Source organism: Mustela erminea, chromosome 21 (assembly GCF_009829155.1).
Source record: "Mustela erminea isolate mMusErm1 chromosome 21, mMusErm1.Pri, whole genome shotgun sequence".
NCBI lineage: Eukaryota > Metazoa > Chordata > Mammalia > Carnivora > Mustelidae > Mustela > Mustela erminea.
Window position 1 is genome coordinate 14,880,262 of NC_045634.1, and position 16,477 is coordinate 14,896,738.

Sequence of the window (16,477 nt, forward strand, 5' to 3'; positions counted from 1 at the left end):
AAGCAAAATTAAACTACTGAAACTGCACCAAAATAAAAATCTTTTGCACAGTAAAAGAAACTATCAACAAAACAAAAGAGGCAAGTTACTGAATGTGAGAAGATACGTGCAAATGATATATCTGATAAGAGATTAATGTCCAAAATATACAAAGAACTTAAACAACTGAACACCAAACAAACAAAAAAAACAAAACAAAATGAAATAAATGATTAAAAATGGGCAAAGAACCTAAATAGACATTCTTCCAAAAAAGGCACCCAAATGGCCAACAGATGCATTAAAAGACGTTTGAACATCACTAATCATTAAGGAAACGCAAGTTAAAACTACAATAAGATATGACCTTACACCTGTCAGAATCACTAAAGTCACAAACATAAGAAATAACAAGTGTTGGTGAAGATATGCAGAAGAAACCCTCATGCACTCTTGGGAATGTCAACTGGCACAGCCACTGGGAAAAGCATATGGAGGTTCCTTAAAATATTAAAAATAGAATTACCATATGATCCACTACCAGACATTTACTGAAATAAAACAAAAACACTAATTTGAAAGATATATGCACCTTTATGTTTATTGTAGCATTATTTACAATAGTCAAGATAAGGAACGGAAGTGTCCCTCTACAGTGTGTGTATGTATGTATGTATGTGTGTGTGTATGTAGTTGAATGGATAACATATATATGTATATACACATACACACACATATGACATATATATGATATGATGATATATATTATATACATATAACATATGTAGATGATATACATAATATATTGATGATATATGTAATATATATAATATATATATGAATTTTTTTTTCCTACTCAGCCATAGAAAAGAATGAGTTCTTGCCATTTGCCATAACATGGATGGACCTAGAGGGTATAATGCTAAGTGAAATAAATCGGTGAGAGAAAAAAAAAATACCACATGATTTCACTTATATTCGGAGATTAAGAAACAAAACAAACAGACCAAAAATCCCCTCCCAGACTCTTAAATACAGAGAAGAAACTGGTGGTTGCCAAAGGGGAGGTGAGTGGGAGGAGCACTGAAACATGTTCATGGATTAGAAGACATAATATCATTAAGATGTCTATACTAGGGCATACAGTTTCTGGAAATAATTTCTAATAATTGTTTCTGTTTCCTTGGTATTAGTCATGATCTCTCCCCTTTCATTCATGATTCTATTAATTTGGGTCCTTTATCTTTTCTTTTGAATAAGTTTGGACAGTGGTTTATTGATCTTATTAATTCTTTCAAAGAACCAGCTTCTAGTTTTGTTGATCTGTTCTAGTGTTTTCTGGTTCCTATTTCATTGACCTCTGCTCTAATCTTAATTATTTCTCTTCTCCTGCTTGATTTAGGTTTTATTTGCTGTTCTTTTTCTGGTTCCTTCAGGTACAGGGTTAGCTTGTGCATAACAAATTGAGCAACCTGAAAGAAATGGATGCCTTCCTAGAAACTTACAAACTATCAAGACTGAAACAGGAAGAAATAGACAATCTGAATAGACCAATAACCAGTAAAGAAATTGAAGCAGTAATCAAAAACCTTCCAAAAAACAGAAGTCCAGGGCCAGGTGGCTTCCCTGAGGAATTCTCCCAAACATTTAAAGAAGAAATAGTACCTATTCTTTTGAAGCTGTTCCAAAAAATAGAAATAGAAGGAAAACTTCCAAACTTCTTCTAAGAGGCCAGCAAAACCAGGCAAAGACCCCATCAAAAAGGATAATTACAGACCAATATCCCTGATTAACATGGATGCCAAAATACTCAACAAGATCCTAGATAACAGGATCCAACAGTACATTAAAAAGATTATTTACCACAACAAGGTGGGTTTTATGCCTGGGTTGCAAGGGTAGTTCAACATTTGCAAATCAATCAATGTATTAGAACACATTAATAAAAGAAAAGATAAGAAGTATATGATACTCTCAACTGGTATAGAAAAAGCATTTGACATAATACAGCATCCATTCCTGATTAAAACTCTTGAGTATAGGGATACAGAGAACATTCCTCAATACCATAAAAATCATCTATGAAAAGCCCACAGTGAATATCATTATTGATAGGGAAAAGCTCTACTCTCACCACTATTGTTCAACATAGTATTAGAAGTCCTAGCCTCAGGAAACAGACAACAAAAAGAAATAAAATGCATCCAGGTTGGCAAAGAAGAAGTAAAACTCTCCCTCTTTGCAGAGGACATGATACTTTTTATGGAAAACCCAAAAGACTCCACCCCCAAACTACTTGAACTCATACAGCAATTCAGCAATGTGGCAGGATACAAAATAAATGCACAGAAATCAGTTGTTTTTCTAAACACTAACAATGTAACTGTAGAAAGAGAAATTAATGAATCAATTCCATTCACAATAGCAACAAAGACCATGAGATACCTAGAAATAAACCTAACTAAAGAGGTAAAGGATTTATATTCTAGAAACTTCAGAACACTTATGAAAGAAATTGAGGAAGATACAAAATGATGGAAAAATACTCCATTATATATGGATTGGAAGAATAAACATTGTTAAAATGTCTATCCTCCCCAGAGCAATCATCCCTATTAAAGTGCCACTGGCATTTTTCAAAGAGCTGGAACAAAAAAAATCCTAAAATTTGTATGGAACCAGAAAAGACTCCCAAGTAGCCAATGGAAGGATGGAAAAGAAAAACAAAGCTGGGGCATCATGTTGCCTGACTTCAAGCTATATTACAAAGCTGTGATCAACAAGACAGTGTGGTATTGGTACAAAAACAGACACACAGACCAATGGAACAGAATAGAGACTGCAGAAATTGATTCTCAACTCTGTGGTCAACCAATCTTTGGCAAATCAGGAAAAATATCCAGTGGAGAAAAGACAGTCTCTTCAATAAGTGGTGCTGGGAAAATTGGACAGCTATATACAGAAAAATGAAACTGGACCATTCCCTTATACCATACACAAAGATAAACACAAAATGGATGAAAGACCTCAGTGTGACACAGGAATCCATCAAAATCCTAGAGGAGAACACAGACAGTAATCTCTTTGACATTGGCCACAGTAACTTCTTTCAAGACATATCTCCAAAGGCAAGTGAAACAAAAACAAAAATGAACTTTGAGGACTTCATCAAGATAAAAACCTTCTGCACAGTAAAGGAAATAGTCAACGAAACTAAGAGGCAGGCCATGGAATGGCAGAAGATATTTGCAAATGATACTACAGATAAAGGGCTGATAACTAAGATTTTTAAAGAACTTCTAAAACTTAACACTCAAAAAACTAATAACCTAGTCAAAAAAAGGGCAGAAGACATGAACAGACACTTCTCCAAAAACGACATACAAACAGCTAACAGACACATGAAAAAATGCTCAACATCACTAGTCATTAGGGAAATACAAATCAAAACCAAAATATGATACCACCTCACTATGTCAGAATGGCTAAAATTAACAAGTCAGGAAATGACAGATGTTGGCAAGGATGCAGAGGAAGGAGAACTCTCCTACACTGTTGGTGGGAATGCAAGTTGGTACAGCCACTCTGGAAGACAGTATGGCGGTTCCTCAAAATGCTAAGAATAGAGCTACCCTAAGACCCAGCAATTACACTACTGGTACCTATCCAAAGATACAGATGTAGTGAAAAAAGGGAGCCCGTGCACCCCAATGTTCATAGCATTTATGTCCACAATAGCCCAACTGTGGCAGGAGCCGAGATGCCCTTCTACAGATGAATGGATAAAGAAGATTTGCATTAAAAAAAAAAGATGTGGTACTAATACACAGTGGAATATTATTTAGCCATCAGAAATGATGAATACCCACCACTTGCATTGACATGGATGGAACCAGAGGGGATTAAGTTAAGTGAAGCAAGTCAAGCAGAGAAAGAGAATTACATGATTTTACTCATAAGTGGAACATAAGCAATAGCATGGAAGACCACAGAGGAAGGGAGGGAAATCCAAATGGGGAGATATCAGAGAGGGAGATAAACCATGAAAGACTATGGACCCCGAGAAACAATCTGGGGGTTTCAGAAGGGAAAAGGGAGCGGGAGGGGGTAACAGGGTGATGGGTATTGAGGAGGGCACATGCTGTGATGAGCACTGGGTATTATACTTAACTAATGAATCACTAAATACTATATCAAAAACAAATTATGTATCATACAGTGCCTAACTGAACATAATAAAAGAAATTGATTTTTTGCCTGAGTAGTAATGAGAAAATTAAAAAAATAAATAAATAAAATAAAATGTCTATACTATAGGCACCTGACTGGCTCAGTTGGTTAAGCATCTGCCTTCAGCTCAGGTCACGATTCCAGGATTGTGGAACTGAGTCCCATGTTGGGGGGGGGGGTGTCTCTGCTCAGTGGGGAGTCTCCTCCTCTCTTTCTCTCTCTCTACCTCTCTGCCCCTTCCCACTGCTCTTTCTCTCTCTCTCAAATAAATAAAATCTTAAAAAATAATAAAAAATAAATAATATGCCTGTACTATCAAAAGTGATTTATACATTCAATGCCATCTCTGTCAAAATCCTACTGGCATATTTTACAGAAATAGAGAAAAGAATTCTAAAATTCATACAGAATCACAAAAAGATCCCAAATAGCCAAAACAAAGAAAAAACAAAGCTGGAGGCATCACACTTCCTGATTTCAAAATATATTACAAAGTTACAATAAATGAAAAAAATAGTAAAAACAGAAACGCCATGTGGTCCAGTAATCCCACTTCTGGGTATTTATTCAAAAGAACTAAAAATAGGACCTCAAGGAGATATTGGTATTCCCATATTCATTGCAATACTATACACAACAGCCAAATTATGGCAACAACTTAAATGTCCATTGACAAATAAATGGATTAAGAAAATATGTTATATGCATGGAATATTTTTCAGTCTTAAAAAAAGAACAAGAGTTGTGTAATGTTAGAGAATATGGATGAATCTTGAGGACATTATCCTAAATAAGCAAGTTACAGAAGGACAAATACTACATGAGCCCACTTACATGGGCTATCTATAATAGTCAAACTACTAGAAGCAGAAAGCAGAATGGTGGTTGCTAAGGGGCCAGGGGCAGTGGGAAATGTGGAGTTGCTGTTCAGTTATTGGAGCATGAACAAGTTCTAGAGATCTGCTACGCTGTCATCTTTAGATACAAACATTGCATTGCACATGTAAAAATATGTTAAAAGGGAAAATCTCATGGTAAGTGTTCTTACCACAATAAAAGTAAAATTAAAATTAAACAAAACCCACAAAAATCCAACAAACAGCCCACTTTTTCTCATCACTCATCAACTTATCTGTTCCCAGGTTATATGGAGGACAAGCTACTATACCCCTGGGACAGAATGACAAAGTAACAGTGTTTAAGTGGCTTCTCCATACCAAAACAGGACATTTCCACTTGGAAACCTGAGACTGGGTACACCAGACAGTCCTCTGCAGAATGTGATTGTGTTTGGTCTTCCTGTAATCTGTGTAGGTTTAGCTCCCTGTTCTTCGTGGTACTTTTTCTTTACCTCTGAGTGCAAGGTCAATGCCTGCATAATCTTCATATAACCCTCTCTACAAGTCCCAGTATTTATGCTAGATAAGCACATAATAAATTTGAATATATTATAAAATTTTTTTTTCTTTTTTAAGGTAGGAATTTTCCTGAAATTACTGCATTGTGGAAGTTATTCATGCACTAACAGATATATAAATTGTGTGGGGAAATTTAAAACTATTTAGTTTAATCAGATGTGTGCTAGTGTTTTCCTTTTTTCTGCACCAAGGTCTTAAAGTACAAAAGAGAGTGAAAAAAAAAATTCCAGGGGCTGAGATCACAAGGACAACTTTATTTCTGGGTTTTTCATAGTAATTATGACTTTACTCTTTTTGGCTTTGCCAAATACAACTGATTCCATATTAGGCTACTATTTTCTACGATAAAATTCTAAAAACCCATCCTTGTATTTATGTATAGCTTTAAATGAATTCAGACACATAGTTGTTTTAGAATGATGCAATTAATTCCTATAAAAAGCAATCTACTTGCTGTAGCCAGGAAAAACAATGGCTAGAACCCATGCTGTGATGTATAAAAGGGAGCTGCTGAAAATACCCTGCTCTAAATAAGGTCAGAAATTGTTGATTGGTCTATTGGAGGTCTTTTTCCCCCTTCATTTTCCAAAAGAAGGAGCAGATGTTATATTCTGGCAATTTTCTATTTTTTTCTTTCTCCCCAGATTTAGCTCATTGATTGCCCAATTTTCTCAGGGCTCATCTTCCAGGAAAGCCTACAGCAAGCAGGTATTCTGCACCAGTCTGTATCAGAAGGCAATGGCCTAATGGGGGAATGTGTCACTTCCCCAGGGACCAATTCGCTCAACTTAGTTACAAGGGTAAGTTAATTTAAAGAAGACAATGGTAATTACGGAGATGAATTGATGTTCTCACCCCCACGGTGTTCAGAAAGCACCAAGGAATTTTAAATAATCATCTTATTACTTATAAAAAAATTCCCATTCTAAGGATTTTTATATCACACTTCAAATAAAACTATTGAGTTATCTTAATAAACATGGTTTGAACATTTATGCTGTTTCGCATTAATGGCCTCTTTGTTTCAAAGACCCCACTTGAAAATTAATGACAATGTTCCGTTATGATGGTACCTGCTCTAACACATTCTTGCATCAAGGGTTTGGTAGTTTCCTATCATGGATATTGCACTGTTTCTGTCTCCAAAAAGGAGTCATGTTTTCTAGACCCCTAATCTAGAAATGAAATCAGATGCACACTTGACAGCAGATGAGAATGCTGGATATTTAATTTTTGGCAAGTAATAAAGAATATATATATTCCACACTTACAGAACAGGATAAGTAAGCCTAAGTCTGAGAGCACACAACCTAATATTTGAAAGCTTAGAAAACTGAACATTCTCTAAATCACACAAATTAAATGCAGTGGTAAAAATAACATGGCAGCTATGAAAGTCTTAAAACATGGGCATCAGAAATTCCATTCTCTTTCCTACGTTAAGATTTTTTTTCTTGGTTGCCAGAATTAGAAGTAGAGTGGAAAAACTGAAGGCAAAAGTGATAGTGTGTTTAAGACAGTTCCTAAATTAAAAAAAAAATGATGTGGTCACATTTGAAACCATAACCCACCTGGGGGCAGCTGCCCTCTGATTTCCTTCAGGACTCTTGGGGGAGAGACTGACTTAGAGAAATGTCTACACAGAATAGGATTTCCTCTCACCTGTCACCTTCTTTTCATTTTTACTGCATTAATATTTGTCCATGTCTGTGTTCTTTCTTGTGTGGTTTTTTTGGACTCCAGATTCTCCCCTTTTGACTCAGTTCTTATGCAATTGGCAAATATAGCTTTCTGGAGGGCGAGGTGGGTACAGCTATAATAAGGTTCCTATTTTGCTTAAAAACCTTTAAACACGTGGTGCACCTGGGTGGCTCAGTGGGTTAAAGCCTCTGCCTTCAGCTCATGTCATGATCCCAGGATCCTGGGATCGAGCCCCGCATTGGGCTCTCTGCTCAACAGGGAGCCTGCTTCCCTCTCTCTCTCTGCCTACTTGTGATCTCTGTCTGTCAAATAAATAAATAAAATCTAAAAAAAAAAAAACAAAACCCTTTAAACAAGTAAACTACATACACAAGTATGATACAGATGTTAAATATAGAATTATAGAATAATTACGGGAAGAATTTATCATCTAGCAACTAAGGTTAGGTAGTATGACTATGTGACTATCATTTTTCCTAAAGTTTTTGTACTTATCAAATATTCTATAATAAACTATTTTTAATAAAGTAATCAGATGGGGAAATAATTATATATAATTATATTTGCAATATAATTATATGTTTTCCCTTTTGGAATTCATTTCTATTTTGTAAAATGGGTGTAGTGAGATGTACCTATGAGTTTCTTTCTTACCCTGGTCTTTGAAAGATCAAACAGGGTGTAGGAGAGAAAAGTGGGAAGGAAATATGGACTTCCGCTTAGAAACACAAGAGTACAATAAATGAGGTGTTTAAGATTTCTATGTTATCCATCCCAGCTCATACATAAGCAGCTAATAAAAAATTAGGACAGAAAAACTAACTAGTGATGACAAGTGTTCTTTTGCTTGGGGTGTTCTTTGGGCACAGATTCTTAGAGAACCAGTGTTCAGGGAGGTGATAGGGAGGTAGTCAGAGATGTGAGACCTTGGCCATTTCTTCCTAAGAATCACTAACAAGAAGCTTTGATCCACTACAGGGAAGCAAAACACATTCCTAGGGAAATGGTATGATAAGAACTAGCAGAATGTGAAGGTCCAAAATAACAGATCAACATTTAAGAAAGCGATTTCAGTCCTTAAGGTGGAGTGGATGGAAGACTAGAATCATCAGCTTGGAACTCAAAACTTGATTAAGAAAGGATCTTGTAAGATAAGCCTAGCCCCAAGGCTGCCATGTTGTAGAATCTCAGAGATGTCAGTCACATTAGAGTTTATGTAACTGGTGCTCCTCAGGTTGTAAAGTACAGTGGCCAGACAGAACATCCCATCAAGTGACATAAACGGAATGTATGGTCCAGGGAGGGAGTGCTGGGATTTAGGGCTACAAAGTCATTCTCTAAATCACACAAAGTAAATGCAGTGGTAAAAATAACATGGCAGCTATGAAAGTCTTAAAACATGGGCATCAGAAATTCCATTCTGGGATTTAGGGCTACAAAGTCATAGTCTTACAGGGGGTAGAGAGGGCAAATACATGATTAGCAGTCACTGGTTAATGGTGTTCCTCAAGAGACTATGCAGTGATAGCAGAGGCCCTTGATCCTGAGTCTGGAGGAACAGTTCAATTCAAAATAGGTTGGGGTGGGGTGGGGTGTGTTGGGGGGAACTCTTAGGTATAGTATATTAAAAAAGAATGTAGGCTCCAGTCCCAAATTGCTTGGGATGGTTTTCTAGTTCTGTGACATGCCAAACTTTGTGCAATTTGCTCAACATCTCTGGGCTTCAGTTTTCTCACAAGATTGTTCTCAAATCAGTAAATGCCTATAAAGCACTTAGAGCAGAGCCTGTGCCACAGTAAGCAGTCAATAAATGTTAGCTACTGCCATTAGCATTGTCCATCTCTTTCAGGCTTTACTTAAGAAGTAGAGATACGAGGTTAAGACTGGATTGTCCCGGAGAATTCATCTAGGAAGCACTGGAGAAGAAGAAGTGAGGAAAATAGGCAGGGGCTAACCACATGAACATTTCACTGCAGCACTTGCCCAGGTTCCTGAAGCAGGCTGCTGCATCTAACTGGAGGTTTAGAACGAAATCTTTCCAGTGGTCTTCCTCTACTGCTTAATGCCTTTCTATGAAGACAGTGGAACTATGCTTAAAACTAGATCCATTTTCTTGTTTTCAGATCTTGTGGGTCGACTTTCCTATTTTGTGAGATTGCTGAAAGAAGACACGACCATCAAAATTGTGTTTTATTTAAAGACAGTTTGGATAGTTAATCAAAGGTAATTTGTAGTTAAAAGAATGAAACATGGGGCAAAAATGGTCAGGTGAATCAGGCACTTCCTGGGAGACTGTGGGTTCTTTCCTAAGAAGTCCCTTCTCAATCCCTCCTATACGAGCTTCCTGGGTCTGGTATTTGACTAATGTAGCACAGGTCTAGGTGGGTCCTCTACTACCCACGGGTCATGACACATTGGGACCAAGTGGTAATGGCTTGACTGCCAGTCAAAATGGCACTTGTCCCCTTAATGATTAGTGTGTTGACACATACAATGCAGTTAATCCCTTTTCTTGGTCTTCCAGAAGGAGATAGCTCAGTCTGTAGTTGGCTGGGTTTCAAGTGCTAGACAAGTTTGGTCTTGACTATTGGAATTGTAGCGTTAGATGATAGTTAGTGGCAACTAGAAAGATGTCACATAGTTAAAATTACATTCATTACCTTAAGAGGTCTAGGGGAATAGCATATCGCCAATATTTCTTTTGTTTGAGGTTTGGTTCATTTTCCTAGTTGAAAAGGTCAGGACCTTAACAAAGGACATTTAGAAAATGGAAAGGAAATCCTAATTTGTCTCTGTGTATGTGTATTAGAAGCTTATGAAACAACAGTTGTAAGCTACATGTCCCCCTTCACCCTTAATATCTAGAGAAGATCAATTTAAAATTCATTTTATATCATCTGAAAACCTCAATTTCCTCTCCAATAATTCTGTGAATTTGTGGATATGGGTATGTGCGTGTTTGTGTGTGTGTGTGTGTGTGTGTGTGTGTGTGTGTGTGTGAGGGGTGTAGTATATTGAGAGTAATTTTCTGAATCCTAATTTTTGCCTCTGTCAGATTCTTTGCTGTCATTCTTTTATCTCTACCCTACCATTCATGCAAATGTTGAACTCACTTTAAACCACAATTTTCTACCCAAAACAACACAACAAAACAAAGCAAATGAAAAACAGTAACAACAACCAAAAAAAAGGGCTTCCTTTATATTAGACTATAAGCTTTTTTTTTTTTTTTTTTTTGAAGATCTGGTAAGACAAAGGAGTTTTATGACTGCAGTGTGAACAACACGAAACCCAGCAGCAGGCACCCCTGTTCTTACAGTAGAAGTTGTAACCGTATTTCCTAACGTGCTGTGCTCGTCTTCTTATCCTGCTATGTGGTAGGGCAGTTAAATATTGGTTCTTCTAAGAGAGACTGCCTAGCTATTTATCAAATCCATTTCATTTTCCTCTTGGACATATATTTTCTGGATGTCATTTCTTAGCTCCTTTGAAATTAAAGCATTGCTGTTGTATGCTATTGTCCAACGTCTCAAATTACCAGGATGGAAAATATGGCTGTTGTTTAATGCCTTTAAACTATTATTCTGTTTATTTTTACTGATTGTCTAGTTATTTAAGGAGCAAAAGTAAATTTGGTCCCCATTACCCCATTTTGGCTGAAAGCAGAAGTCCAATTTGGAATTACCCAGATGGACCATGCTAGCTCCTGATCTCTCTGTGGCATCAGGTGAGTTGTCTTGGCAACTGAGTGCAGATCACTTCCTCCCTGACCCACTTACTTCCCACACAGGTGTTACTGAGAGCTCTTCTCAAAACAAACAAACAAACAAACAAATAAAAATAAAACAAAACACGTGCATACATATCTTCATCTCTAAGCCTGGCCACTGGGGAACGGAACATAAACCTTCTCATATACAATTCTGCATATTCTTTCTCATCCACTTACTTGCTTCAGAAGAATATAGAAGGCAGTACAGATGATGGCAGAAGCCAAGAAGAAGGGACCCTGGGAGCTGAAGGAGAGTCATCTCCTTAATTGCAAACGGCAGTTTGGACTTGATGTGAATGAAAAACATGGTTGTTTTTCCATTGGCATTTGGGTATTTGGGAAATACACTTGAGTATGTAAGAATGCACACACATATACACGCATGCATTCCGTAATTTGTTAGAGTAGCTAGCATTACTTTTGCTAATAGAGGTCCTAACTACCTGTCAGGCACTTCTAGGGGAGTCAAAAACTGTCTCAGGGACGTTAACTCCAAACTCAGTTGGTGACTGCCCGTGAGCCTGAGCACTCTGGGACCAGTGCCAGGTTTTTGGCGTGTGTATGTGTTTTCCTTCCGAGATCCTGCCGCTTTCCATAATGCTGCATGGGCATGAAGCACAGGGCTCAACACCTAAGAGAACTGCAACTTGTCTGACTTCTCACTTCCACCTCTTTGAACTGGGACACTCTTTTCTGCTTTATAAGCAGAGAGGCTTGATGTATTCTTATTGTAATCCCACAGTTAAGCATGACCCTGCTAACAGAAACAGTTATGACTTAGCTTCAGATCATGTTGTCATATGAATTTTTAGGTCCTAATTGGTAAAAGAAACCCCAATTTTTATTTTTGCATGGAAGAAAAGCACATTATCATTATTTTATTTTGTTTTGTTTTATTTTCAGCTAATTATTATTTCTCAGAATCACTGTGCAAGCTAAAGAAAAGATAACTTCAGGTTGTATGGAATTTTCAATCTCTGTTTAAGGCCCTCTACTCAATGCTTTCTAGACCATTTTGTGCAAGATACTGTTTTAGGGGCTAAGGATATGGTATGGGACAAAGCAAGTGAAATTTCTCCTCTTCTCAAGTTTATATTTTAGACATTATAATCCAAAAAACTGGGTGTACTTGGGTTGCATGGAATGACAGTGATGTTAAAATTTATCTTTTCATTCTTTCCAGTTTCCCATTCTGGTACTAAGAGCAAGAAAAGTATGACCATATTAATAGATAATCCAACTTGTGGTTATAAGAACACTGGTGAAGGCGTAAGATTCCCACATAGCTTGGAAATAGCAGGAGAAATAATAGCCACCAAAACACTAAAAATCAAAGTGTTTTTGAATTTTTTTTTTTTTTGCCAAAATGTATCGAGTACCTATCAGATGACAGGACATTATAGATACTCTAATAACTGTAACACCAAAGAAGAGGAATTATTATGCTCATCTTCCACATGATAAAACTAAGCCTTCAGATGGCTTCCCCAAGGCTACAGAGTAGAGATTAGAACTCGATCTCAAAAACTCAAGTTATTTCTCAACATTGTTGCCTCAAAGAAGAAACTGAGGAACTGTGAAAAATTTTAGTCTAAGTTCATGTGCAACATTTCCCTAGAGAGGCCCTCTAAAGTTTTCATGGAAATGAGAAGTTCCAAAGACATCCTTTTCCTATCCTTTTAACGGGGCCCAATGGGCAATGATTAAAAAGCTATTAATTCCCCCCCCCCCAATTTTGATTGATTACATGTTTCTGGTTTTTTTTTTACCCCAAAGGCTGACAAATCATGACCACAGGTCAAATCCAGCCCGCTGACTATTTTCTGTGGCCTGTGAGCTAAGACTGATTTTTACATTTTGAAACGGTTGAACAAAAGTTGCAAAAGAATAAATTTTATGACACAGAACAACTCAATGAAATGTAAGTTTCAGTTCTGTAAATAACATTTTATTGGAACACAGCCATGCTTGTTTGCTTATGTATGGTCGACGGCTGCTTTCATGCTGCAATGGCAGAACTGAGTAGTTGGTAGAGACCTTATGGATTACAAAACTTAAAATATTTGCTCTTTGGCCTTTTACAGAAAAAGTGTGCTCACCCGTAGCTTATAAGAAGAGACTTAAGGGCCACTCATCTCTACCCAGAACTTACTCAATCTTATTGCCATTAGTTCTCTTGTATCTTTATTCATTTATTGTTCTATCAGAGATGTACTGAGTCCTCTTTTAGTATCAAGCATTCTGCTAACACTGAGGTGAGAGGGGCAAACACATTACAGAATTACTAGAAGCACAGCAGAAAGAGGAGAGCAGTTGGTATTATAGGAAGAAGGAACCCATGAAGACAATAGGGTGACAAAATGGCGATAATAATGACCACCTTAGAACGAACACCTAGTGTAATCACTGCTAGAACGGGAAGCAACCACTGTGTGGAGCTGTTTATGTGATTAACTGCTCAATAAATGCTCAGAGCAACATTTTCAGATAGTATTTAATCAATTGTTTTTTTTTTTTTTTAAAGATTTTATTTATTTATTTGATAGAGATCACAAGTAGGCAGAGAGGCAGGCAGAGAGAGAGAGAGGAGGAAATAGGCTCCCTGCTGCGCAGGGAGCCCGATGTGGGGCTCGACCCCAGGACCCTGGGATCATGACCTGAGCTGAAGGCAGAGGCTTAACCCACTGAGCCATCCAGGTGCCCCAGTATTTAATCAATTCTTATGGGTGAATAGACAGATTTAAAAATGGTTATGTAACTTATCTAAGGCATATGGCTAAAGAGCAATATAATAAGGATTCAAGCTCAGATCCATCTTCTTACAAAGTCCATCTGGGTCTGCAGGATAGATGTGTTTTTATAGGCACTATAATCTCACAAGTACCCAACAAAATATTTATTGTTAGTGAAATCAATTTTTAGTAATACGCTAGTGATCAAGTGTTTTATCAATAGAATCAAATTTTGACATCTGTGATGTCAGTAGAGATGTGGGATTAATTTATTTTTGGATTAGCTTTATTGATAGGGGCGCAAGAATCTGAAATATTCTTTTCTTCCCAGTAAAATTCTGTAATTATGGCAGAAGAGCTCCCTTCCTTTGGTCCACAATTGTCTGTTCACATGCAGTCCCCATAAGGGTAGAGAAGATAAGCCAGAGCCACTGGAAATGGATTTTGGAGTAATGTTTTAAATTCATATCCTAATTTTTCCTTGTAAATGTTTCTAATGATTCCTCTTTTTTTCATTATTTTTTTAAATTTATTTTTCAGCATGTTCTAAATAGCTACATGTGGAATTTCTATCGTTATATCAAAGTGAGATATTATTTAATTCAGTTTTACAAGTGCACAGAAAAATAAGATTCAGAGAATTATAATAATCTGACTAAAGTCTGTCAAACTAGTAAGTGATAAAAAAGGAGAGTTAAGGGACGCCTGGGTGGCTCAGTTGGTTGAGCAGCTGCCTTCGGCTCAGGTCGTGATCCCATCATCCTGGGATCGAGTCCCACATTGGGCTCCTTGCTCAGCAGGGAGCCTGCTTCTCCCTCTGCCTCTGCCTGCCATTCTGTCTGCCTGTGCTCGCTCTCTCTCTCTCTGATAAATAAATAAAATCTTAAAAAAAAAAAAAAAAAAAAAAAAAAGTTTAAAAAAAAAAAAGGAGAGTTAAGACCAGGTGTGTTATTATAAAAAGCAAATAAAGGCAGAAACAAACGTAACACACTTTGTGCCTTAATATGTGACAGGCTATATTCCATGAACAAAATTAAGTAATTGTGAATGTCTTCTTGTGGCTAAGCGAAAGAAAGATGAATAAGAATGGTAGGAAATAAAAGCTAGAGAATTACTTTGAATACTCCATCATCTTCTTAAATCCCAGCCTAGTTTGAAGTTTACCTGGGGAAGCTTTTTTTTTTTAAATTAAAGATATTTATTTATTTATTTGGCACACAGAGATCACAAGTAGGCAGAGAAGACAGGTGGAGAGAGAGGAGGAAGCAGGCTCCCTGCCGAGCAGAGAGCCTGATGTGAGGCTCGATCCCAGGACCCTGAGATCATGACCTGAGCCATGGCAGAGGATTTAACCCACTGAACCACCCAGGGACCCCCCTGGGGCAGCTTTTAATTTCAACTCTCAAACTATCCCCTCATTAATGAATAGCATTATGTATATATCTTCATTTCTTTTTTTTTCCCTAAGTTTTTATTCAAATTCCAGTGAGTTAACATACAGTGTGTTATTAGTTGCAGGTATAGAATTTAATGATCTACCACTTACATACAACACCCAATGCTCATCACAGCAAATACCCTCCTTAATCCCTATCACCCGTTTAGCCATTCCTCACCTACCTCCCCTCCAGTGACCATCAGTTTCTTCTCTATAGTTAAGAGTCCAGTTTCTTGGTTTGCCTTTCTTCCCCCCCCCCCCCCATATTCATTTGTCTTGTTTCTTAAATTCTACCTATGCGTGAAATCATGTGGTATTTGTCTTTCTCTGGCTGACTTATTTTGCTTAGCATAACACTCTCTAACAGATCTTTTCTCCTTCTTTATCTTTGGAGTAAGGAGTATTTTCTTTAGAAGAACTGCATTTCTCGCCCCATGTTGTCTTCATCAGCATTATGGCTAAGCTTGTTCCCCACACCCCCCCTCAAGCTTTAACAATGGTTAAGATATGTAATTAAGCCATTGATTAGAGAGACAGGAATATTATGAATCCCTTTCCCCTCCATGCTCTGGAAGAGTCCAATATATAATGCTTCTTCCAGTCATTACATAGAGATGATTTAAGATGTCTTCATAATTCAGAAGTAAAGTTAAAACAGAAAGATATAATGTGATAAGGATGGGATCCGAAGTGTGACTTCTTTTAAGAAATCTGCGTATCTTTGACTAATTGGAAATATCTAAATTCAATGAAGTTTTCTAAGATAGTGCCTCTTGAAAATATCACCAAAACTAAAAGAGTATTTTATGACTACATCAAGTTCATTGTAAACTTTCCTAAGAAGGAAAAAAAAAAAGTTGTAGTCAGAGAGATAATATCTATGTGGAAAAGGAAAGATTAAGGAATAGATTTAGGAAGGATTAATTCATTTCTATTTAGGGTAGGCACAGAATTTTCAGTAAACTATATCCTCAGTTGTGTGGTAAAAATTTTATTTTTTTAATTTCAAATTTCACTGTGATATTAAATAAATATGTCTCAAGACTATCTTCCTTCATTTGCTTGGGACCCCCATGAACCAATGAAGATTTCAAAGACTGATTCCATTTCCACAGTATATTGAATACATACAGAATGGATGTCAGTGTTTAAGTAGCTAAGAATAGATACATTTTCATTCTCTTTTAACCCCAGTAATTCATTAGAG

General features: G+C 37.0%; 1 long non-coding RNA gene across 1 annotated transcript; it reads right to left on the reverse strand.

The window, feature by feature from the left end:
• Positions 1-398: 398 nt before the first annotated feature.
• LOC116581866 lies at positions 399-15,701 on the reverse strand. The gene is made up of 3 exons (XR_004282274.1): positions 15,690-15,701; positions 13,253-13,257; positions 399-516 (listed from the first exon to the last, which is right to left on the reverse strand). It is a non-coding gene; the product is annotated as an uncharacterized LOC116581866 (long non-coding RNA).
• Positions 15,702-16,477: the final 776 nt, after the last annotated feature.